Here is a 21,993-nt window from a genome sequence, read left to right as displayed (position 1 = left end):
AGTACATAGATATGGGGTTCCTATGTCACAGAGTACGAACACCTTCAACTTAATAAATACATCCAAATTGTTCCCACCTGCAATGTGGAAGAGGTCTTTCTACACATCCTCACCAACACATAGTGTAATAAGAGTTATATTTTGGAATTATGATAGGCATGAAATGCTACCTCATTGTTGTTTTAATTTGCATTTCCCCAGTACTGATATTAAGCAGTTTTAATATAGTTATTGCCACTTAACTATCTTCTATGAACTGCCTATTTCTATGCTTCCCCCCACTTTTTTTCACTTTTTTCCCACTGATTTGTGGTTCTTTACAAATTTAGGATATGTATTCTGTTTATAATACATATTTTTCATGGTTCTTCTAGTCTATGCCTTGACTTTTCATTTTGTTTATGGTATTTTTTTTACAAAATTTTAAAATTTTAATACAGTAAAGTGCTTCATTATACTTCCCCGCCTGATATGAAAGTATCCTCCAAAGCATTCTTCAAAAAGTCTTATAAATTTGCTTTTTATGTTTAGTTTTTAATCTGAGTTTAGGTTTTGCAAATGGCCTGAGGTAGGATTCTAATTTTTTTTTTCCATTATCACATAGACAGTTAACCTGGTGCCATTTTTTGACAGTAATCCTTCCCCAATAATTAATAATGCCATTTCTTTCATATACCCTGAGTCCATAAATGTGAGTCTGTTTCTAGGGTCTCTTTCTATTCCAATTAACCCACATCTCTTACCTGTTGAATTACATTGTTTTATAGTAAGGTACCTGACCCTTTTTGGAATATTAGAGGTTTCACATTTACTAAATATATTTGGCTAATTTGGGCCTTTTCCTTTTTTGAAATAAATTTAGGACCAGCTGGTAAGTTGAGTGTATAAATCTGCTGAGATTTTGGTTGATAATGTTTCACATTTAAAGATTAAGCCAGAAGATTGAGTCCTCCAATCCATCACTTTTATATGTTTTACTATTTACTCCATTCTTTTAAGCCCTTCAACAAAGTGTTCTCTATAAAGGTGTTTCACATCTTTAAGTTTATTCGTATCTTCTAAATTTTTTTTTGTTCTTACTGTTTTTAAGTGGGATCTCCTAAAAAGTGTACACTTCTAATAATTTGGTACATATCTTAGGAACACTATCCATTTTGGTATATTGTTCTTTTATCTAGTAAACAAACTGCTCTCTTACTGTATCTGATTTGCCTCTGGGTTCTCTTCCATTTTCTGTGGAGATGCTGATAATATTGGTGATAAATAATAACTGCTCTAAGACCTTAGAGAAAATGAAGTGGTGATGGAAGGATCCTTGTCTAGAGGAAAAATTTAAAGGAAATGTTCTTTAACTTAACTATTTAATATAAGGCGTGTTATAGTTTTTTTTTTTTTTTTTTTCGGTAGACAACCTTTATCAGGTTAAGGGCATTCCCTTTTATTCCTGGGGAGGTGAAATGTTTTTTAATTTTTTTTTAAACCATGAATAAGTGTTGAATGTTATTAAAATTTTCCAGCTTCTACTGAAATGATTATCATTTTAATTTTTTTATCTTCCCCCAAAGATTTTTTTTTGGAAATTAATAGATTTTTCTAGGGCCAAATCATCTTTGCATTACAGGATAAATCTTATTTAGTAAAACCATTTAATTATAACCATTATTATTACTACTGTTATAATTTTCCACACTGATGGATTAAGTTTTCTTAAGAATTTTTGAGAGCCTCCTTAATTTTCCTTTCCCATACAGCCTATATTTACTTTTGGTATCAGAGTCCTTCTAACCTGATAAAAATCTTTCCTCCTCTTCCCTTCCCCTAGTTTTCCCCTTTCCTCCTCCTATTCTTCCTTCTTTCTCCTCCTCCCCCTTTTAAAAAATTCCCTGTAACTCTCTGTGAGATATGGGTTATTAGAGTTTCTGTATTTTTTCAAGTTTTGTGAAGATTGGGTAATGAGCCCATGACTCAACAATCAAAAGACTAATAACCCAATGTGAAAATGGACAAAGGAGTTGAAAAGAAATTTCTCCAAAGAAGACACATACAAATGACCAATAAGCACATGAAAAGATACTGAACGTCATTAGCCATCAGGAAAATGCGAATAAAATTCATGAGACATCACTTTACATTCTCTAGCATGACTATAAACAAAGGATAATAGTGTTGGAGAGGCTGTGGAGACATTAGAACGCTCAGACATTGCTGGTGGGAATGTAAAATGGTGCAGCTGCTTTGGAAACTAGCTTGGCAGTTCCTCAAAATGTTAAACACTTACTATAGGACTCAGCAATTCCACAGCTTAGGTATATACCTAGAAGAAATGAATACATATGCCCACACAAAAACTTGTACATGAATGTTTACAAAAGCATTATTTATAATAGCTAAAGAACAGAAACAACCCAAATGCCCATTAACTGATGAGTGGATAAATAAAATATGGTACATGAAGACAATGGAATATTATTTGGAAATACGGAATGAAGCACCAATACGTGCTACAACATGGACAAAACTTGAAAACATTATGCTAAGGGAAAGAAGCCAGAGAAAGGGCTAAACATTGTATGATTCCATTTATACTAAGTGTCTAGAAGAGGCAATTCTGCAGGGATAGAAAGCAGATTGTTGGTTGCTTCTGGCTGGAGAATGAGGAGTGAATGTTAATAGGTACTTTTTGGGGGTAAATAAATTGTTCTAAGGGGATGGTGATGGTTGCATAACGGTGCATATGCTAAAAACAAATTCAACTTGGGTAAATTTTATCTCAAGGAATAAGTTTAAAATTTTGGACCTATGTTTATGCAGCAGTAAATTTTTTTTCAACTACTGATTCAATCTATTTGATTGTTCAAGATTCCGTGGATTATTGAACTTTATTAAAAGTTTATTTTAGGACATTGATCACTTTATGTCAATAAGTTTGAAAACAGATAAAATTGCTCATAGTAAAGTAGTCCTATTTTTAAAATCTATTTTATCCTTAGTTATATAGTCTTTATTATCCCTAAGCTTATTGATTTATGTCTCCACTGTTTTTCATTCATATAACCAGACTTTGTTTTATTGATCCTGTATTGATTTGTGTTCTCTTTTATTAGACTTTGATTTCATTTCTTTTATTCTATTTTTTTGTTCTGTTTTGGTTGGATACTTTGAACATTTATTTCCATTTTTCTTCATTTCTACATGTCCACTAAAATTATTAATCTCCTTCTACCTACTCCTTTCTTTCCATCTTATAATTTGGATATTTTTGAGACATCAAGTTCTAAATTTTTCTAATTTTCCTATAATTACTTTTTAAGCATGGATTTTTATAAGTATATTTTGCTCAATTTTTATTAAGAAAAATTTCAAATATATAGAAAAATTAAAAGACCAGAATAAAATATTTATCTGCACACAACTTAGCATCAACAAATGTTAATATTTTTACTTCACAGATATTTTTTCCAAAATGTGTGGTAGATACCATGATACTTCAACCCCAGATATTTTAGTATGTGTCTTTTAAAAATAAGGACTACTTTCTTTATAACCACAGTATCACTTTTACCCCCAGAAAAATTAATGAAAATTCTATTATATCAGCTAATACCAGTCTTATTTGAATTTCTCTAATCGTGTCCCAAATGTCTTTTATAGCTGCTTATTTTGCACTGATGCCCAATCCCATTAGTTGCATTTGTCATGTCTCTTTCAATCTACGATAGTGCCTCTACTTTTTTTATTCTCTATGAACACTGACTTTTTGAAGACCTCTAGCAAGTTCCATATTCCGCTATGCCTAATGGTTTCCTTGTGATGTCATTTATCTGTTCCTCTATCATCTTTATTTCCTGTAAGGTGGGAATTATAGCAAAGGCCTTGCTCAGACTCAGATTAAACATGTTTTTTGCAAAAATATATTGCAAAAAACTTTTCATACAGCATCACATAAGGAGAAACATGTCAGGTGAGTTCTCCCTTGTCTAATACAGCTTTTCCCCTTCGCAGTTAACAAAAAGTCAGGAGGCAGTATTTGTAGTTGGAATATTCTATTGTTACTGTTGGAGGGTGTCCAGGTTCTTGGCTTCTTAAGCAAATAACTTGATAAAACACACAAAGCAAGGAAAGAATGAAGCAACAAGGCCGGGCGCAGTGGCTCACACCTGTAATCCTAGCATTTTGGGAGGCCGAGGCTGGTGGATCATGAGGTCAGAAGATCAAGACCATCCTGGTTAACACGATGAAACCCTGTCTCTACTAAAAATACGAAAAAAAAAAAAAAAATTAGCCGGGCCTGGTGGCGGGCCCCTGTCGTCCCAGCTACTCAGGAGGCTGAGGCAGAAGAATGACGTGAATCCGGGAGGCAGAGCTTGCACTGAGCTGAGATCATGCCACTGCACTCCAACCTGGGCGACAGAGTGAGACTCCCTCTCAAAAAAAAAAAAAAAAAAAAAAAAAATTGAAGCAACAAAAAACAAAAGCACACTCCACAGGGTGGGAGCGGGTCCAAGAATAGGATCCAAGAGCCCCAGTACAGAATTAGAGTTTTCCCACTGGTTACTTGGTGTACACCCTATGTAAATGAAGTAGTGGCCGGTAATCAGTCGGAGGGAAGCAACCAATCAGGCTGAAGTGAAGTTACAAAGGTTACACCCTATGCAAGCATCTGATTGGTTGTGGAAAGCAACCAATCAAAGATACTTTCGATTTTCCATCTGCCACGCAGAAAGGAGAGGGTGGTTTGTAAAGGGAGCAGCCTCCAGTACTTTTGTTACTTAAGTGTGGAAAGTTGGGGTTTTCCTTTTGATTTAGCTTTAGGAAGTCAACGTGAATCGGCCTTAGGTTCTCTGCCTCCAGACCCTATTCACCTACCTCACTATTTTCCATCAAACCTTTACTTAATGGCTTTAGCATCTATTGGTGATCTTTATTTACATCAGTTATTTCAATGGGTATACAAAATGGTGATACTTCCGAAGCTGCTTCTTCTCAGATGGGAAAGTTCCATATTCTCCCTTTTAAAACATGAGAGTAAGTTCTTTGTTTTTTAATAATTTTTTTAAGGTTTAGTTTACGTACAATAAAATTCACCAGTTTTTGAGTGTACAATTGGATTATAACAAAATATAGTTTTGCAACTACCACCACAATCATGGTACAATTGTCTATTCAACATCTCATTTTGGTTGGCAAACATTAATAACAATAATAATCACCACCACAAACATTTGTATGGCACTTACGTAAAGTCAGGAACTATTCTAAGAGCTTTACGTAAGTTATTTTTAAAATTTAACTTAATAGGCATTCCAGTCTTAACCCATATAAGCTGATTCTTCCACCAAAATTTGCTCCACCCATAGTCTTTCTCATTTCAATTAATAGCAACTTCATCCTTCCGGTTGCTAGGGCCAAATGCTTGGAGTTACTCTTTACTCCCTCTTTTCTTTCGAGCCACTCATTGTTGGCTCTACATTCAAAGCAATTCAAAATCACCACCAATTCTCATTATCTTTCTTGCTATCACCCAGTCCAAGCCATCATCTCTTACCTAGATTCTTGCAATAGCCTAATAACAGATCTCCCTGCTTCCTTCTCTGCTCCTATAATTAATTCTCAACATGGGAGCCAGAGTGATCTATTAAACAAAAGTCAGATGATCATGTCACTCCCTCTGTGTCTTGTGTCCTCCGCTGTCATTTGGAGTAAAATTCCAAGTCCTTTAATTGGCCCCACCCAGTGATCTGTCTTCTAAGCCTACCCTCATTGACCCTCTCCCTTCACTGTGTCCTGTTCTCAAGGCTTCATTAATGTTCCTAGACCTTGCCAGGTGCAATCATATTTAAGGGCCACTTACACCTGCTTTTCCCACTTCCTGGGACCATCTTCCCAGATATTTGCATGGCTTGCCTGCTCCCTCACCTCCTTTAATCATTCATTCAGGCTTAGCATTCTCAGTGAGATTTTTACTGAGCACTCTTGTATTTAAACTTGTGCACCACCCAGCCCACTCTGCTTTATTTTTCTCTATTGCACTGATTACCTTCTAATAGACATTATAATTTACTTATGTACTCTTTTCTAACTTGTCTTCTCCTCCAGAATGTAAGCTCTACAAGGTAAAAAATTTTTGTTTGATTTTTCCTTCATATATTCCAACACTGACACATAGTGATTGTTCAATAAATAATTGAGTAAACATGAGATGATATATTTTGAAGTTAAGACCAAGGAATTAATAAATTGGAGGTGGGCCTGTCAATTTAGGCTATAAGTTAGCTGGGATGCAACTGAGACCACCAAGCTAGGAAATAACACAGTAGAACTTATCAATTTCTTGTGCAGGATGGTGCCAGAAGCCCAGTAGTTGACACTCAGCTCAACTCTTCTCTTCCTGGACAACAGCAATTTCCTGGACAATGTTAGTTAAATTAGTCACCAGCATGATACTTCATTCTGTAAGAGAGGACCCTTTTTGAAATACTCATTTCTTGGCACCATGTTAATTTTAGCAAAATTTTTATTGAATAGTAGTAAACACATTAAACAAATTATCAATGAAAAACTCTAAACTTAAATATTCATAAAAATTCTGTAAAATCGGCCGGGTGCGGTGGCTCACGCCTGTAATCCCAGCACTTTTGGAGGCCGAGGCGGGCGGATCACGAGGTCAGGAGATCGAGACCACGGTGAAACCCCGTCTCTACTAAAAATACAAAAAATTAGCCTGGCGCGGTGGCGGGCGCCTGTAGTGCCAGCTACTCAGGAGGCTGAGGCAGGAGAATGGCGTGAACCCGGGAGGCGGAGCTTGCAGTGAGCTGAGATCCCGCCAGTGCACTGCAGCCTGGGTGACAGAGCGAGACTCCGTCTCAAAAAAAAGGCTGTAAAATCTAACCAGAAGTTGTCCTTGACTTACATGATTTGCTTACTGGGAAAGTAACACTTGAGCTCCACTTTGCCTCAGCTATAAAGTCACCATGATGTATGTAGTTTTAATTCTGACCTGTAAATCAAAATTTCAAACCATCAGTATTCATAGAGTGTCCATAGTTGCCTAGTACTGTTGTAAGCACCACTGGGCTATAAAATAAGTGGAAAACACAGTCTCTGCCTAGATAAGTGAGTACTTAATGTGGCTTGCACACATTTCTCAAGTATAGCATAAAGCAAAAGAATTATTTGAGCCCTAATTTAGAATTTTATTCAGTTTTCACAGTAAATTATATTTATTTTTGCTTAGCTCTTATACCTATCTGAATAAAGGGCTTAAAATTTTCTTCAACTTTTCCACTGGTGATTTGTTTATCCAACAAATTATTTCCCGAACAAATACTGTCATTCAAGGTAATTGGACATTTCCCGGCACTTGAGAAGAATGTATAAAACTAGACATAATCCCATTGGTTGTGTTCTTCCATGCTTTAAGACTTGTTTGTATGTCTCTAGGACTACTGCCATTTATATTATACTTGAAAACATTTTTTTGAGATAATCCTTGTGAATCTATCACCAGTACAAATATATGTGATTGTATTAAAGTGGAATTTTTGGAATGGTTCAAAGTATATTATTGAAAGGAGCATCTCATTTCATCTACAGGTGAAGCAATTTCTGCTTGGAAAATTTTCAATTTTAGAAGTCATTATTTTCTAATAAAATAGCATTTCTTGAAAAATAGTATTTTCATGAGAAAAAGAAAAAAAATATGCGAATCTTTTAAATTCAAAATGAGGCTAAGGGGAATTCAGCGTTTTCTTGCCCAAAGCAGATTTCCTTTTATCTCTGGAAATGCCAACAGGAGGCCAAGGGCCAAGCTTCCTGGCCAATTACACCACACTACACGGCCGTTCTCCCCCCAAGAGCTTTATTCCCAAATGCACTTGGAAACCAACTTCTGACTCCAGACAAATGGCTGTTAGTTCCAGCTCTTACCTGCCAATTATGATACTTTGGATATCTGTGCCAGTCTCTGGGTCAGCTCCATGATAAGATTAAGAGACCTGTTTGTTTAGTTCATTAGCAGACATTCGTTCCACCCAGACAGAGCTGAGGCTGGGGGTGGGGGCGTGAAGGGAACCAGGGACCTGCGGGAATAGATTTTTTTTTTTCTTACTAGGAAATGAAAGCACTATTTCCCCTTCTGGATCCCTGCTTCCCTTTTCAGTTCCTCCGTTAGGGGCAGACAATAGAAGCCTCCAGGCCCCCTCTCAGGGCGCCCGGTCCCCATCGTCCCCTCACCCCCACCTCCCTTCCCCGCCCCTCACTCTCCAGCTTCTCCAACTCCAGCTCCAGGCGGAGATTTGTCAGAACCGTTCGGTTGAGACTGATTATGATTGCAGCAGATGGGCTGGATTTGACAGCGCCGATCCTAAGCAGCTTCTGATGGGGGGGCCCCCGCGGAGGGGAGGGGAGGGGGAGTGGGTAAGGGGTGGGAATCGATGGGCCCCAGCCTCCTCATCAGAGCGCAAGCCGAGCCGCCCGCCGGGCGCTCCCAGGCAGCTCTTTAACGCGCGCCTCCAGGAGGAAAGTGGCACTGCCCACCCGAGGGGCCTCCCTGAGCGCCAGTGAAACGTCCCGCGGCAGGAGAGGGCTCGGGGACACTGGCAGGCAGGCGCAGGGGGACTGGCGGCGGAACACAACAAAGCGGAGGAGCGCGAGGTGCCCGGTCTGCGGTGCGCGCGTGGCCCAGGCTACCTCCGCGCTCTGGACATGGCAAGTTTGGCAACTCCCGGCTCTGCAGCGCGCGCCTTGCTGCCCCCGAAGTGAAGGCGCTGCGGTGTCAACCCCTGGGGGCGCAGCGCCCACCCCGCCCCCAGCCCGCAGCAGCATGCTCCACCGAAGGCCAGGTAAGGAGACGCCAGCCCACTCCCCGCCCAGGCGCGCCCCCTGCGCGCCGCCACCCTAGCCCCAGCCCTTCAGTACCTGGCTCCCACTACCCCGTTCAGTCCTTGTGCCCGCAGACTGTATGCTTCCGCGCCTCCCGCCTGGGTCTCCTTGGCCCCTCTCTGCCCTCTGACTCAATGCCTCCCTCAAGGTCCTGCGTCCTGTCCTTTCCCCTTTACCATAGCCCAACGGCAGGGGGAGAAGTTTCGGGAGGTGGGGCGAGGTTAGGGGCTCTCCCTTCCCTGAAAGCCTGCACCAGGACACCTGAAGGGGGACAGTCTGTAGGAGTCGGTCCGTGTGTGCACATCCCCGCCCAGCTCCCACGCAGCCCAAGCCCCGCTCTACAGGCGCGCACACACGTCCTCCTCTCCACCTGTGGGGCCTCGCTTTTGTGTGGGAAGCACAAATGAAAACACACACACGTGCAGAAACACTTCCAGGTTGGCATCTTCCAGAGACTCCTAAAGGGTGGGGGCGTAAAGGGGCTGCAGGGGAGGGGCAGATCTTGAGTTCTGTGGTCCTCCCAAGCAGAGGGCCAGCGCCTTTCCTGTCGCTTGACCTTGACTCCAGTGTCTAGGGGCCACTGGAGTGGCGCCTTTCCCGGGCCGGGAGGCCATTGGGTTTGGCAGGGGCATAGCTGTGCCACTGGGAAAACTCCCTCCCTGCTCCCCAGCGAGGTCAGAGGGCTGGACCACTCCCTGGCCCGGCCCCAGCAGGGCGCGCCTGTCCCCACCTAATGCCACGATTCCCCCTCCCCCACCCTCCGCACTGCCTCCCTTGCGCGTGTAGGGGAGATCCCTGACCTTGTCTGCCCAGCTCCAGGCCAGTTGCCCAGGCGGCCCCTCCCTTGTTGCCACCTCCCGCCCAGCTCACCAGGAGCGTGTGCCCTGTTGCTACTGGCAACTGCCTGTGCCTAAAGCTCAGCCCCCAAACTGGCTTAATGCTGATTGATGGTCAGAAATAGGATATTTTCTGGAACAGAGCGGAGCGCTGGTGCAAGGCCCTCCCTGCTGCTGAGTCCTAGGGACCTCCTGGGTGGCAGGCCTTCCTCCTCCTCTCCTTTTGGCCCCACCCCCCCCTACACTACCCCTTAGAGAAAAAGGGCTGTTAGGACATCCTCATCTCAGGTTAAGTGCTGAGCCAGCAAGCCAGTGTTCGCTTTCTTGCTGAGTAACAGGCAGCCACCTCGGAATTTCTCTTCTTATCCTTGAGGCTTCTGAGTTTTATGAATGAGGCCCGTGTTGCTGGACGCTACCACTTCCCTTTTTATTTTCATCCCCACTAACTTGTTCACTCGTTCACTCCTCCTTATACATAGGTACCTAAAATAGACTACCCCTCTAGTAACCAGAACTATTCCTGCAAACGCTTACAAGAGCATTTTCCAGAAATAAATCATTTCATATCAGTATCCCTTCCTCAGTCATTTCCCGGCTTCATGCCACCTCCCTCCTAAGACACAGAATTGGTCATTTCCACCACTTTAAAGACACAGTCTAGATAAAAAGCCTGCATTTATAATGTTCTTTGCAGGAGTAGCTTTTGCTATTTTGTGGGGGTTTCGTTTGTTTTTTGTTTTCTGTTTGATACTCCCTCTCAAACTGCAGCCTCCCTTCCCTTTTCTGGAATGGAAGCCTCCTTCTCTAAGCCATCCTGGACTAACATTTTCTGGACTAATAAATTTCTGCACCTGTCTGTACTCCTTCTCCTTCCCAGTCTGACTGTAAAGGACCAGATTTCATTATCAAATCAATTCTCTTTAGAAGAACTTTGTTCTGTAGCATTTCTTCCCAGCACCCCAATATTTTTGGCAGAGTATTTTCATTATTTAAATTGTCGTGCTTAGCTTCTTTTTGCCTATGGACATTACTTTGGAAAACCATGTGATGTTTCTGAGTCACTGATTTGTTCCTCCAAACAAAACTTCCTTGAGAGGCTCCCATATGTTGGGCACCATTGTAGGCCCCCGGGGGTGGGAATGGAGCAAAGACAAGACCCAAATGGGTTTCAGCATTTTAAAGCCCCCATTACAGCTGGTTTATGGTTATTGCTATGATGGTTAATGTGATAACAGCACACTACATTTGACTAGGACTTTACAGTTTACAAAAGGCTTTCAAAGACATTATCTCCTTTAATCCCAGCAGCAGGAATTTTAAATAGCAAGGATTCCACCAAAAGGCCCAGTAATGCTCACCAATCCTGCTTAACCAAAAAGAAAAATATTGCAAATCATCCTAACAGCTGATGGAGCTTTAAAACACAGAATAAACAATTCATAAGAAGCTTCTGAAGCTTAGTTACTGGAATGTAACTTGGAGAAGATAAGTGAAATGCACGTAACATGTATATTACCAGAAGGGTGTCCTGGAGAGAAACTCCATCCTGGGGCTTCAGTGGCCTGGTGAACTGCTGGAGGTGGAGGCTTTCCAGGGCTCTGGACTATTGCCTTATCCTAGGATCTAAAATGGGATGAAAGTGTTAGCACAAAGTTGCTGGGAGACTAGCAAATTAAGCAAAATGAGTAGGCAATGATGTTACTTTCTTTAGCTACAAAGCATTCTTGAGATATCCGCAAGTTTCTAGCATATATTTACTTGAGAAATGAAGCAATTTTCTGTACTTAGAATATAAAAAAAAAGAGTTTGTGTGCCTTATGTGAGCCATAATGAAGACAATCAAGGTTTTGGTCATTTTTACCCATTACTTTGAAAACCAGTCGTATCTCACGTGGATAAATGGCAGTTTCTCTTTTTTAAAATAATTTTTAGGGAGGATGTACAGAAGGCCTTTGTGTAGATTCCTTTTCTCCACTCCTTGAACATGGAGGGCAGCCCTTCTGACTTGGTAGTTGTGAATATCATTCATGACTTTCCTCCAAAAATGGTTTTTATAATGCTAGCTGATAGTCATAAATTTTGGTTTGCATTTCAGGTATCATGCTGATCTTGTGTATCATTTTGAAAAGTTTTGTTCAAAGAAGTTTTACAAGCAGGGTGGTATATCGTAGGGAGATTATTATGGCTGGGGGCTGGCTTTGGGTATCACTAGATAACAGATAAGCCAAGAAGTAATCCTAGGGCAAGGTCTGTTATGAGGAAGGTTCAAGATGCCCAAAGGAGCTTTTTATTGTTTAATAACCATGAAGGTTGGTGGCAAGTTTTAGACATGTAGAGTTTTTTTTTTCCTAGAGAGTTTGTTTACTCAAGCGTGTAACTCTGTATTTGGCATTCCTGGTTATTATTTTCATTCCTAAATATTACAGCATTTTAGTTCAGAGCTAACCTAAATCTCTAGGTTGGTTATATGTCAATGAAAAGCACATAATGCAAACAATGTAGATCTATTTGGGAAGTTAGATTGGGCATAGTGGGACGGGTGAGCCCTCTTCTGGCAAGGGACTTTAGTAGCTTCAGGTTTTCAAATGAAGTTGAGAGAGAGGTGAGGCCGATTCCAAGCTTAGGCATACTCCTCAAATTTTTCTATAAAACATGAGAGACTTGAGCAAGGAAAGTTAAGAGCACTGTGCTGATGGCTAACATCATCCGGGCTCAGGGGTGTCAGTCTTCTTTGTAACCCCCTAATCAGCGGCCCTATTATTTGTGCCGTCACCCAGTATATATTTACCAAGGGGCATTTTTGGAGAACAAGCCTTCCTGCTTTTTATGTGAAACTGTGCCATTTCATACTTAGCTGATGCCTTGTTCCTTTAAAACATTTAATAGTTTTGTCCTGTTGGGTTTCTGTAGATGAATAAGAATGTGGGTGGTTGAGACTTTCTTGCTGCAGGGTAGAGGTGCAGTATTGCTCCTGAAGGCTGTTGCCCCGACTGGGATTGCTTCCTGGATATTATGCCCTTCCATCCTCTTTCTCCTAATAAACACTGTTTTCACATGGTCCTTTCTCTCAGAGAGTAGGTGGCATTAATAAACAGGCTCTGTGAACTTGTTACTCATCTCAGACATGAACATAGCCTACAAAGTGCTTTAAGAAGCATGCCGGTACCTAGATTTCCAGGTACTGTAGCAGGTGGGAAGGGCTTAGAGAACGGGAGAGAAGCCAATCATTTTGTGTTGTGTTGAAAGGTCTTGAACGTAAGTCTTAGCACTTGCTGCTATAGGTAAAACTATGGCCTCTAAATAGCCGGAGATTTGCGAACTCAGAATGTTGCTAAGAACACATGTTATGTGGGATTACTCCTTCAAACTTGGGAACATGTAGGTCTGAACTCAAAGCCTGATTCCCTTATTTATTATTGATGTGATTTGGGGCCAAGTTATGAATCTCTCTAACCTGTTTCATCTATAAAAATAAAAAAAATTATGTGCATTTATAAGATGTTAAGAATAAAATCTAACACATATTAGGGCATGAGACAGTGGCCCACACACAAGAAAGCCAACAGATGTTAGCAGCTATGGTCTTTTAATATAATTTTCATATCACTTTGGACTGGATGAGACTGGCTATTTCACATTAACCTCGTCTCTCAACCTCCTCCCTGCACCCTACAGAGAACAATCATTAATAGGGAAGTTATAACCTGAAGCAATTACATTGGCATTGGCATTACATTGGCATTCCTGGGTATTATTTTCATTCCTAAATATTATAGCATTTTAGTTCAGAGCTAACCTAAGTCTCTGGATTATTAAATATTACTGCAGCTACTTTCAGAGGGAGTGTGGCCCTCCACAAGTATGATGGGAGATGATACCTATTCTTTCCTTGAGATACAAACAGGTCAGTTCATGAGATAAACCAGTTTAGTTTAAAGATAAGCTTCGACATTTCAGTTAACATTAAATTCATCAAATGCTTGTAAAAAGTCACTGTGCTTGGGCTGCAAGGGATGCAAAGATGAAGAACACAGTCTTATTCTCAGCTGGAAGAGGGGTTTGTATGATAAGAAATAATAATAGCATCATAGTAAGGAACATCATCATAATAAATACATCTGTCACTTATTAAGCCCTGGTCTGTGTCAGAAACATACTATATCTTTGGACCTTTTCAAAGACAGCAGTATTGATATCTGTGAAATAGATATTTTCTCTGTTATGTTAGAGATATTATATAAAAAGGGAAACTTAAGTGTTATAGCGGTGTTATTAAATAAAACACTGTGGGTTGCAAAGGAGAGAGTTATCCTATGAGATAAGCCTACCTCGGGTGGTTTTTGCTGGTACTTTGAATTGTTTGGAAAACTTGAAGGTGATTTCTGTAATAACTACAATATACAGGGTTGTATTTGGGTTCAACAATCTCTTGATCCCCTACACTCCGTTCACAGCATTATAGAAATGCGAGAGAAAAGATTGGGCTTTTTTAATCACACAGCAAGGAATTTATTCTTTTCCATTTCTGAGTTCTTTGCTCATTTTCATTGCAAATACCTCCTGGGAAAAGATCCTCCTCACCTTCCTTGTAAGGTTCTTCCTAGTCTAAAGACCACATTATCATCAATAATTTTTCTGGTTTACTTTTTCTGTTAATGAGATGTAAACTACCAACATTTTTCTCTAATTTAATTTGTATCAAGTTTCACACATATGCCCACATGTGCCAAATGTTAAGCATGGCATTGTAAGTAAGATAAGATGAATTAATTCAACCTACTGGCATTATAGTCAGATTCGATATATAACACACAGTTCACCTGATGCAAATTTGTATCAGCTTGCCTTCTCCCAGACTGTTCTACTTTTGTTTTTCCTCTTAGTCACTTTTTTAAAACATAAACTTGTTAAAATACTAATATCGTGGTGCAGTTCTTTTTACCTCCTCCCAAGGGACAGGTGTCCAAATTCAGCTGTCACTCGCTCCACCGTTTTTTCCTATTGTGATTGTATAAAATGGACTATTTATTCAAAATTCTGGCATGGTACTTTTATTGTAGGAGTCCTAAATTTGCCTGCATTACTGTGACATGGGAGAAGAATCATGTAGGGCTATCTAAATATTTTGTTTCACCTATGAATTTTGATCTTTAATAAGAATGTTTTTAAGGGAGATGTGAATTAAGTCAAGAAGGCATTGATTGATCTGTATAACCCACCCTTCAGTGTGTTCCAGTGTAAAGGAATTACAGCACCAAATAAGTTCCAACTAAACACTGCATTTCTGTGCATAGGTGGAAGGCCTCCTTTCCTGCCTTTTTTCACTCATCTGTTCATTTATTAGTTTACTCAACAGATGGTTATTAGGTGCCTACCATGTGTCAGGCAATGTGTTGGACTTAAAAGAGTGATTACCACTGGTGTTCTTTATTCTAATATTGAACATTTGGCAACAGAAAGTCACTGGTTCTTGAAAGAAATGAAAGAAACACATAAAGTTGACATCACAGGGATCTGCCCACTTATGGCTTTTGACAGCTTTTAGATGAGACTTACTTATTTTAGGCTGCCTCATCCTCATTGCATTAATATGCTTTAAAAAATTGCTTTCTCATTTTACTAGGGCTTTTAGAAGGAAGAAACCTTTGTGTCTCTGTACCTCATACTTTATCCCAATTTTCCCCAAGACATTTCCAGCTGCCTTTTTTTCTCAGTGCCTGATACCTAGTAAGTGTTTAATAAATATGTGTTGAATAGAAGACATGTAGAAAAGAAGGAAATTTGGGGATTTACTGTATTAGAAATTAGCAAATTATCTGATTTGGCACTTAACAGACCCCAAAATACCTGTCCCTCTTTTTCTTCTCTTCCTTTGAATCATTGTGTCTACTTTAAATCAGATTAGGGATTATATCCTCTTTTTTCATTGGACAGTCAATTTTAGGGCTTGGTGCACACCACGACTTTGTATCTGTGGTTTCTTGTTCAACATTTTGGCACTGGTGATGATTTTGTAGAACTTTGGAATCCTGACGTTGCTTTGAGGACATCCCTCAGTCACTCTGCTAAATTACATTACTCTGAGATTTTTATTCTGTTTTGACATCATCTCCCTCTTCCTCTTGCTACACTGGCATAGTTGGAGAAACTCATCTTATTTTCATTAAAACATACCATTTATTTAACATACGTACAAGATCTTAGGTTTCATGAATTCATAGTAATTAGTTATAAAATGTAATTAGTTATAGGTTAGTTATAAAATTATTTATAAAATACAAATGCCTTCAAGGAACTTAAAATTTAGGTGAAGAAAAAGGACACAAAGCCTATAAGATTCCCCCAAAACACTTAATGTGGAGCTGGGAATTAGAAGAAGGAAATCAGTGGAACGGGAGATTGGAAGATAAAGTGATGGATGAGGCTGGTGTGGTTGGAATAGGCCAGCTGGGGGAAGGAGAGTGTCAGCTGACCCCAGTGGGACTTAGACATGAGGAGGGAGAGCACTCTACCCCACAGAGGGCTTGAGCTCAGGCAGGGACCTGAGCACCTGGAAGAGAGGGTGGGAGGTGGAGGTGGAGCGGTAGCAGAGACCCATTAATATGGGTCATCACATGCATGCTAAGGAATTTGAACTTCACCCTTTGGGCCAGCATTTCCCAAGACCCCTCTTTCTGGAAGGCTAGTTCTATTGGATATTGTAGAACTGTTAGTCAGAAGAAGTCCCCATGGTTGAAAAAGTAAGAAAAGCTGGGAGAAAGTTAAAAAAAATGTTTCTCTCCTACAGAAGTTCTAAGAATTTCTTAAAATAGTTTTGATCACTGAATCTGTTATTTTTGGTTTTCTTCTTCTTTTTTTTTTTTTTTTTAATTGAGACAGGATCTTGCTCTGTCGCCTAGGCTAAAATGCAGTGGCACAATCTCAGCTCACTGCAACCTCAACCTTCCTGGGCTCAAGTATTCCTCCCACCTCAGCCTCCCTAGTAGCTGGGACTATAGGCATGCACCATCATGCCTGGCTAATTTTTGTATCTTTTTGTAGAGATGGGGTTTTGCCATGTTGCACAGGTTGGTCTCAAACTCTGCTAGGCTCAAGCAATCTGCCCATCTCAGCCTCCCAAAGTGCTGGGATTTCAGGTGTGAGCCACCATGCCCAGCCACTGAATTTATTCTTAAGGGAACATATTGTGGGGGCTGTTTGTAGAGGATATCTTGGGAAATGCTGTTGGAAGCCATTGACAATTTTGAGTCAGAGGTGATGTTGGGTAGGTGGTTTTAGGAACATGAATCTGAAAATGGTGCAGAGGTTAGATTTGAGTGAGGAGCAAGGAGTGATTAGGGGCCTAGTCACAAGTAGTTCAGATTTCTAAACTGCTTCTATGCAGTAGTCAAAGACAGTGAGGTGCTCCAAGGGTATTCCAAACCCAATGAGACAGGGATGTCTTTACAAGCATGCGCTGTTTTGTTTTTGGTTTTTGTCTGTTTGTTTTTGGTGGGCACTCCAAATGCTTTCTCAATAAAATGCACTTAAAACGCAACCCAGCTAATTCAAGCCAAAAGTCAAGTGTAAGTAATAGTGCCCTTAGTGACTCTGTGCAGTCTTTAGCACTTCCTGCACTGGAATGGGCTTATGTAGGCTGAGGGAGTATCTACAATGTGGAAAAGAGACTCTACACCCTACAGTTGAGAATCTGGTTCTCTGCGTGGCCCAGGTGCACTTTTGCTGGTTTTCCTCATCATGAACTTTATCTGAAAGGAGAGTGGGCACAGTATAAAGGTCACACAGATGTTGCTGCCAGCTCTTTTGAGTTTATTCATTTCTATGCAAAGATTTTAGCACATAATGTTGGGTCCCTTCACTTGTCTCTCTGGTCTCCAAGAACTGGCCTCTAGATTTGTTCACAATCTTCATGTTCTCCTTTGTCTATGTACACAAAGTTAAGCATCTGGCCTTTCAGCTATTTATGTGAGATTACACGGAATAATGATTTTCTTTGTCCCTGATTATTTTCTATTTTTGAGAAATGTTCTCAATATTTACAAAAAAGGCAGAGGAATAAAGCAATACTGTATGATGAAAAGCTGTGCTGCTTTTTCTCTAGAATTGTTTATCAGAGTAGTTATCATAAGTGTCTTAGTTTTCTTATATATTTATGAATATAAATGCATTTAGCTGCTTAATTAATAACTCATTTGTTCTCTGTATTTGCTTCTCTCCATTCTTACACCTGTTATGATTCTGTTCCTGCATTTGGGAGCTTACAAATGATTCAGACTAGTAGTTATTAGTGTGAATATTTCTGAATATTTTTCTCTTTTGTTGTTTGCAATTTGATAAAGTATCTGGATCCGTTTTGTTCCTAGTTATATTGCTTGTTGGCACTTCACATGGCCTTGAAAACCTTCAGCTGTGTTTCTTTATGCTCTTGCTTGACAGGTTTCTGACCACTGGTATCTTAATATTAAATTAACTTGTGCTACATAGACATATCAGTGTCCTTGAGCATGTTGACTACTTCAAGCTGAAAAAGTTCGTATTGATTCCTGAATTCTTTTTTGGCTGTCTACATTAGATAAAGTCATGGTATAATTGCAAAATTCCCACTTTTCTTTTGTGAGTAGTGATTGTGTGCGCGCATAGGTCCTACGGTCTGTAGAGGGTAAGTAGGGAAAATTATGATGTGTCCAGCCTCATTATCTAACTATTGTCACTGTTTGACTAGCCAAGATTAAATGGTCTTCTGTCACTATATGAATCTAGGAGAGAAGACACAGAGGATGAGGGCTGCAGCCCCAAAGGGCACTTACCTGAGCACATTTATGTTAATAAATGGCCTCTAGTGTGCTAGATTGAGACAGGAACTTTCACTTTGTTTTAAACTATTGACTGTACATTTCTTCCATTAATTGTAGAGTGATAACCAATGAATGTGAGGTAATGATATGTCTCTACTGGTTCATGTGGGCACATTCATTTTCTATTTAGGTGGTTATAATACACTGAAGATATTTTACATTTATCTATTTTTTTAAACTACAAATTGTGTATGCTTGTGAGAATATTGACCTTGCTTTTTAATATGTGGACTTAGGATAATTTTCTAAAGTTTCCTAAATGTTATTTGATAAAAATACAAATGTAAACATTATATATTATTAACATTTATAATAAAACAATTATAAGCAATTTAGGAAGATTGGAATAAACATATGCCAAATGAGCCATAATCACTCTACAGTGGTTATTTTGGGGTCACAATTTTTCCTAATGGGGCTGTTAATTCAAATGAAGGGTTTCATCTAGATGCCTCAATGTAATTTCTATTTTTATATTATCGAGTTCAATAGAGGGGGTAAGGCTCCTATTTGTTCAATTATAATATGTCAAACAAGTAAGAATATATCACATAAATATAAGCATACAATTATTGTACATATTAGTGTTAGATTAGTACCATTAACCCCAAACTAAGTGAAAAACTCAAAATTAAATTGATCAGATTATATTTCTTTGGTTTACTTAAAATTTCCAATTATTTCATCAAGCAGATTGCTTTTTTCGGGTTTAATTAACCATCATTCCTTCCACTTTGAAATAGGAAGCACGATGTTTATTTACATAATAGAAGATATATGTACAGACTTTGGGGCCTTTGGAAAAATAAAATTTTAAATCTTTAAGGGAAAGCATGTTCCTTACTCCCTGTCAGTTCATACTTATGAGTTTGCACATAATTTGTTCATTAATTAAACAGTTGTTTTTAATTCTGTAATGTAAGCTTTGTATACCCATTCCGATCCTAGATTTTACTTCCGATGACAGACAGAATGTTACATAAATTGCTGAGACTACCAGAGATACCATTTGGTTTCCAAAACAGAATAAAAGCTGCTGCAAGGATTCTAAGCAATGGTTGGCAAGGGCTATTTTAGTACTCTTAGCTGCCACTGCCCACCCAAGGGGCAGAGTTTGTCTTTATGGGACATCTTGTATCTCATTCCACTGAACAGAACAGCCATTATCTATTGTAGACCTCATTTCGTATCCATTCGCACTAGGAGCCCTCTGTTTGTCTGTGTCAGGACTGTATTTGTACACACATTCCCTAAAGCTGTCACTTACACCCCTCCCCCCAAGGAAACTAACAGAAGTGAGTGGATCAATGGGGTGGGAAAATGTAGCTATTCAGTAGAAACCACAGGGTTTCTGCTTTTCATGGCTTTGCTTCCAAAAATATTAATAAAGAAGTGATGTATTAAATAGTTGTCTTTCAGTTTATTTTATTTTGCATTTTTAAAAGAGTGATGTGTCCCAAAGCTCTGGAAACAAAACAGTATTTATAAGAACATTTATCCTGGAAGGAGGCAGGAAAATACAAATATTTGGGAACTGAAAACTTCCGTGGTAACTATGAAGTGGAGAACTCTCAAGTTAATTCAACAGCAGTTCTTTATGTATCTATAGGACTTTTTTCCTTTTTTCTTTCTTTTATTTTTGTTTGCAGAAGTCCTTTATGTCCAGTATTTTATTCTGACAACCACCACAAAAATCTAAGAAGTTATTTTATTATTTTATAAAAGAAAACTTTTTTTTTCGTAGTCAAATTGCTTGTTCAGTTTCACACAGCTAATGATTAGGTCAGAAGTTGAATTCAAGTTCCAGGTTCCTAACTGAAAGCTCTATTTTCACTGTAATACATTGCTTCCATTTACATTATTTATTATATTATTTAAAATAAATGTTTAATTAGTAACGCTTCTTTTTTATTCATCCCAGTTCTTCAACTCTTTAGAGACCAGTAATTCTGTGATGTACTTTATGAAAAACATAACAAGAATATTGAGAGAATGGGCTTTGCAGTTACAAACCACAGCTGGGTTTCAAATCCTGACCTAGGATAACTTACGTAACTTCACCCAACCTCCTATAAATTGGTGTCCTAATACCTATCTCAAATTATTATAGTGAAGATTAAATTAGATTATGTATGTGAAGGACGAAACCCATAGTAAAGGATCAGATGATGATACCTTTTCCTCCTTGTTGATATTATCTGTTGCTGAATAACAATCTGCAAACTTAGGGTTTACGACAATATCAACTGTACTATCTCTCACAATTCTGAGAGTTGATTAGACTCAGCTGGGTGGTTCTTCTGCTCCTCATGATATTGTCTGGGACTTCAGTCACCTGAGGGCTCAACCTTGTCGAAGTATCTGAGATGGGTCACTCCCATGTCTGATGCTTCCTACTGAAGCATCAGACATGGAAAGCTGGGCTCCTCTGGGGTGACTGGGTCTCTTTTTCCCTCCATATCATCTCTCCACATGCTCTCTCTAGCAGGACTACTTACATGGTGGTTCAGGGCAAAAGTGTAAACTTCTAGACCTTCCTAAGGCTTAGTCCTGGAGCTGACATTGTGTCACTTCTCTCATGTTCTATAGATTACAGCATGCCACAGGACCAACCTGTTTTCGCTGTGGGAGGAGATTACACCAGGTCATGAATACTGGGAGACAGGGGTCATTGGGGGCCATCTTTGGAGATCAGCTGCTGTAGTTATCATCATCTAAAATTTTTTAGGCATGTTTCCCAGGCTTTTGCAGTGGAGCAATGAATGAGTCAATGTCCAGTGAGAGAAGTGAATTTCTGCTTATTTTTGTTACTCCTGGAGTTGACGGAAGGCAGATATCCTGGTTGCTCTTTAAAGAACATGCTGGAGTCCAGCCTTATCTCTTACTCTGAGCTCCACATTGTAGGGGAGCTGGTGGGACATGTCTGGCATGGGTCCTTCAGTGGTTTTGTGATGACACTTTCTCACATTTGAATTTATAATTTTAAAGCACTTTTACATATATTTTCCCTTTTTTTCTCACTAAAATACACATTTGGCCTTGGCCTGCATCTTCATTTTACATATAAGGAAACTGAGACTAGGAGTTTAAATGATCTTTAAAATGTCACCTAGCTTGAAAAAGGCAGAACTCAAGCTCTACCCCAGAGTTTCTACAACTGGAGTATTGCTTCCCCATCCCGGTTCCATTCAAGGGATAAATATGATGAAATGGGGGGTGAGGGAGTCCAAGGCATGGGGGCATTGAAAGGAAGCCTTGGGTGGTAGAGAGGGCATAAATCGTATCTAGCTCTGCCACTTTCTGCCTTTGTGAAACCCAGTGATTAACTTCTGTCTTCTATAGCCTTCATTTACTTAATTTGTGGGATATACTGCCTCTTCCATGAAATAAGGAAGAACAATACTTGCCTTAAGCTCTTTGTA

The 21,993-nt window shown here is 39.6% G+C and overlaps 1 protein-coding gene and 1 long non-coding RNA gene across 8 annotated transcripts in view; one reads left to right on the top strand and one right to left on the bottom strand.

Moving 5' to 3' along the window:
* Positions 1-21,993, top strand: part of NCKAP5 (NCK associated protein 5) — a 990,571-nt gene that overhangs the window by 390,359 nt on the left and 578,219 nt on the right. Inside the window, exon 1 of one of the 7 annotated variants that reach the window (XM_055380087.2) lies at positions 8,476-8,840. The exons of the other annotated variants lie outside the window; for them this stretch is intronic. The gene's annotated coding sequence lies outside the window, so the exon portion shown is untranslated. Of the gene's footprint in view, positions 1-8,475; positions 8,841-21,993 lie in introns of those variants that run through there. 7 annotated transcript variants of the gene reach the window in all.
* On the bottom strand, positions 1,996-9,145 carry LOC129532057 (uncharacterized). Its single transcript, XR_008677653.2, has 4 exons — positions 8,917-9,145; positions 7,927-8,078; positions 6,911-6,997; positions 1,996-6,450 (listed from the first exon to the last, which is right to left on the bottom strand). It is a non-coding gene; the product is annotated as an uncharacterized lncRNA (long non-coding RNA).

The sequence above is a fragment of the Gorilla gorilla genome, chromosome 11, assembly GCF_029281585.2.
Source record: "Gorilla gorilla gorilla isolate KB3781 chromosome 11, NHGRI_mGorGor1-v2.1_pri, whole genome shotgun sequence".
In the NCBI taxonomy this organism is placed as follows: Eukaryota; Metazoa; Chordata; class Mammalia; order Primates; family Hominidae; genus Gorilla; species Gorilla gorilla.
Note: the sequence above shows the minus strand (reverse complement) of the source record. Positions and strands in the feature narration are given on the sequence as shown.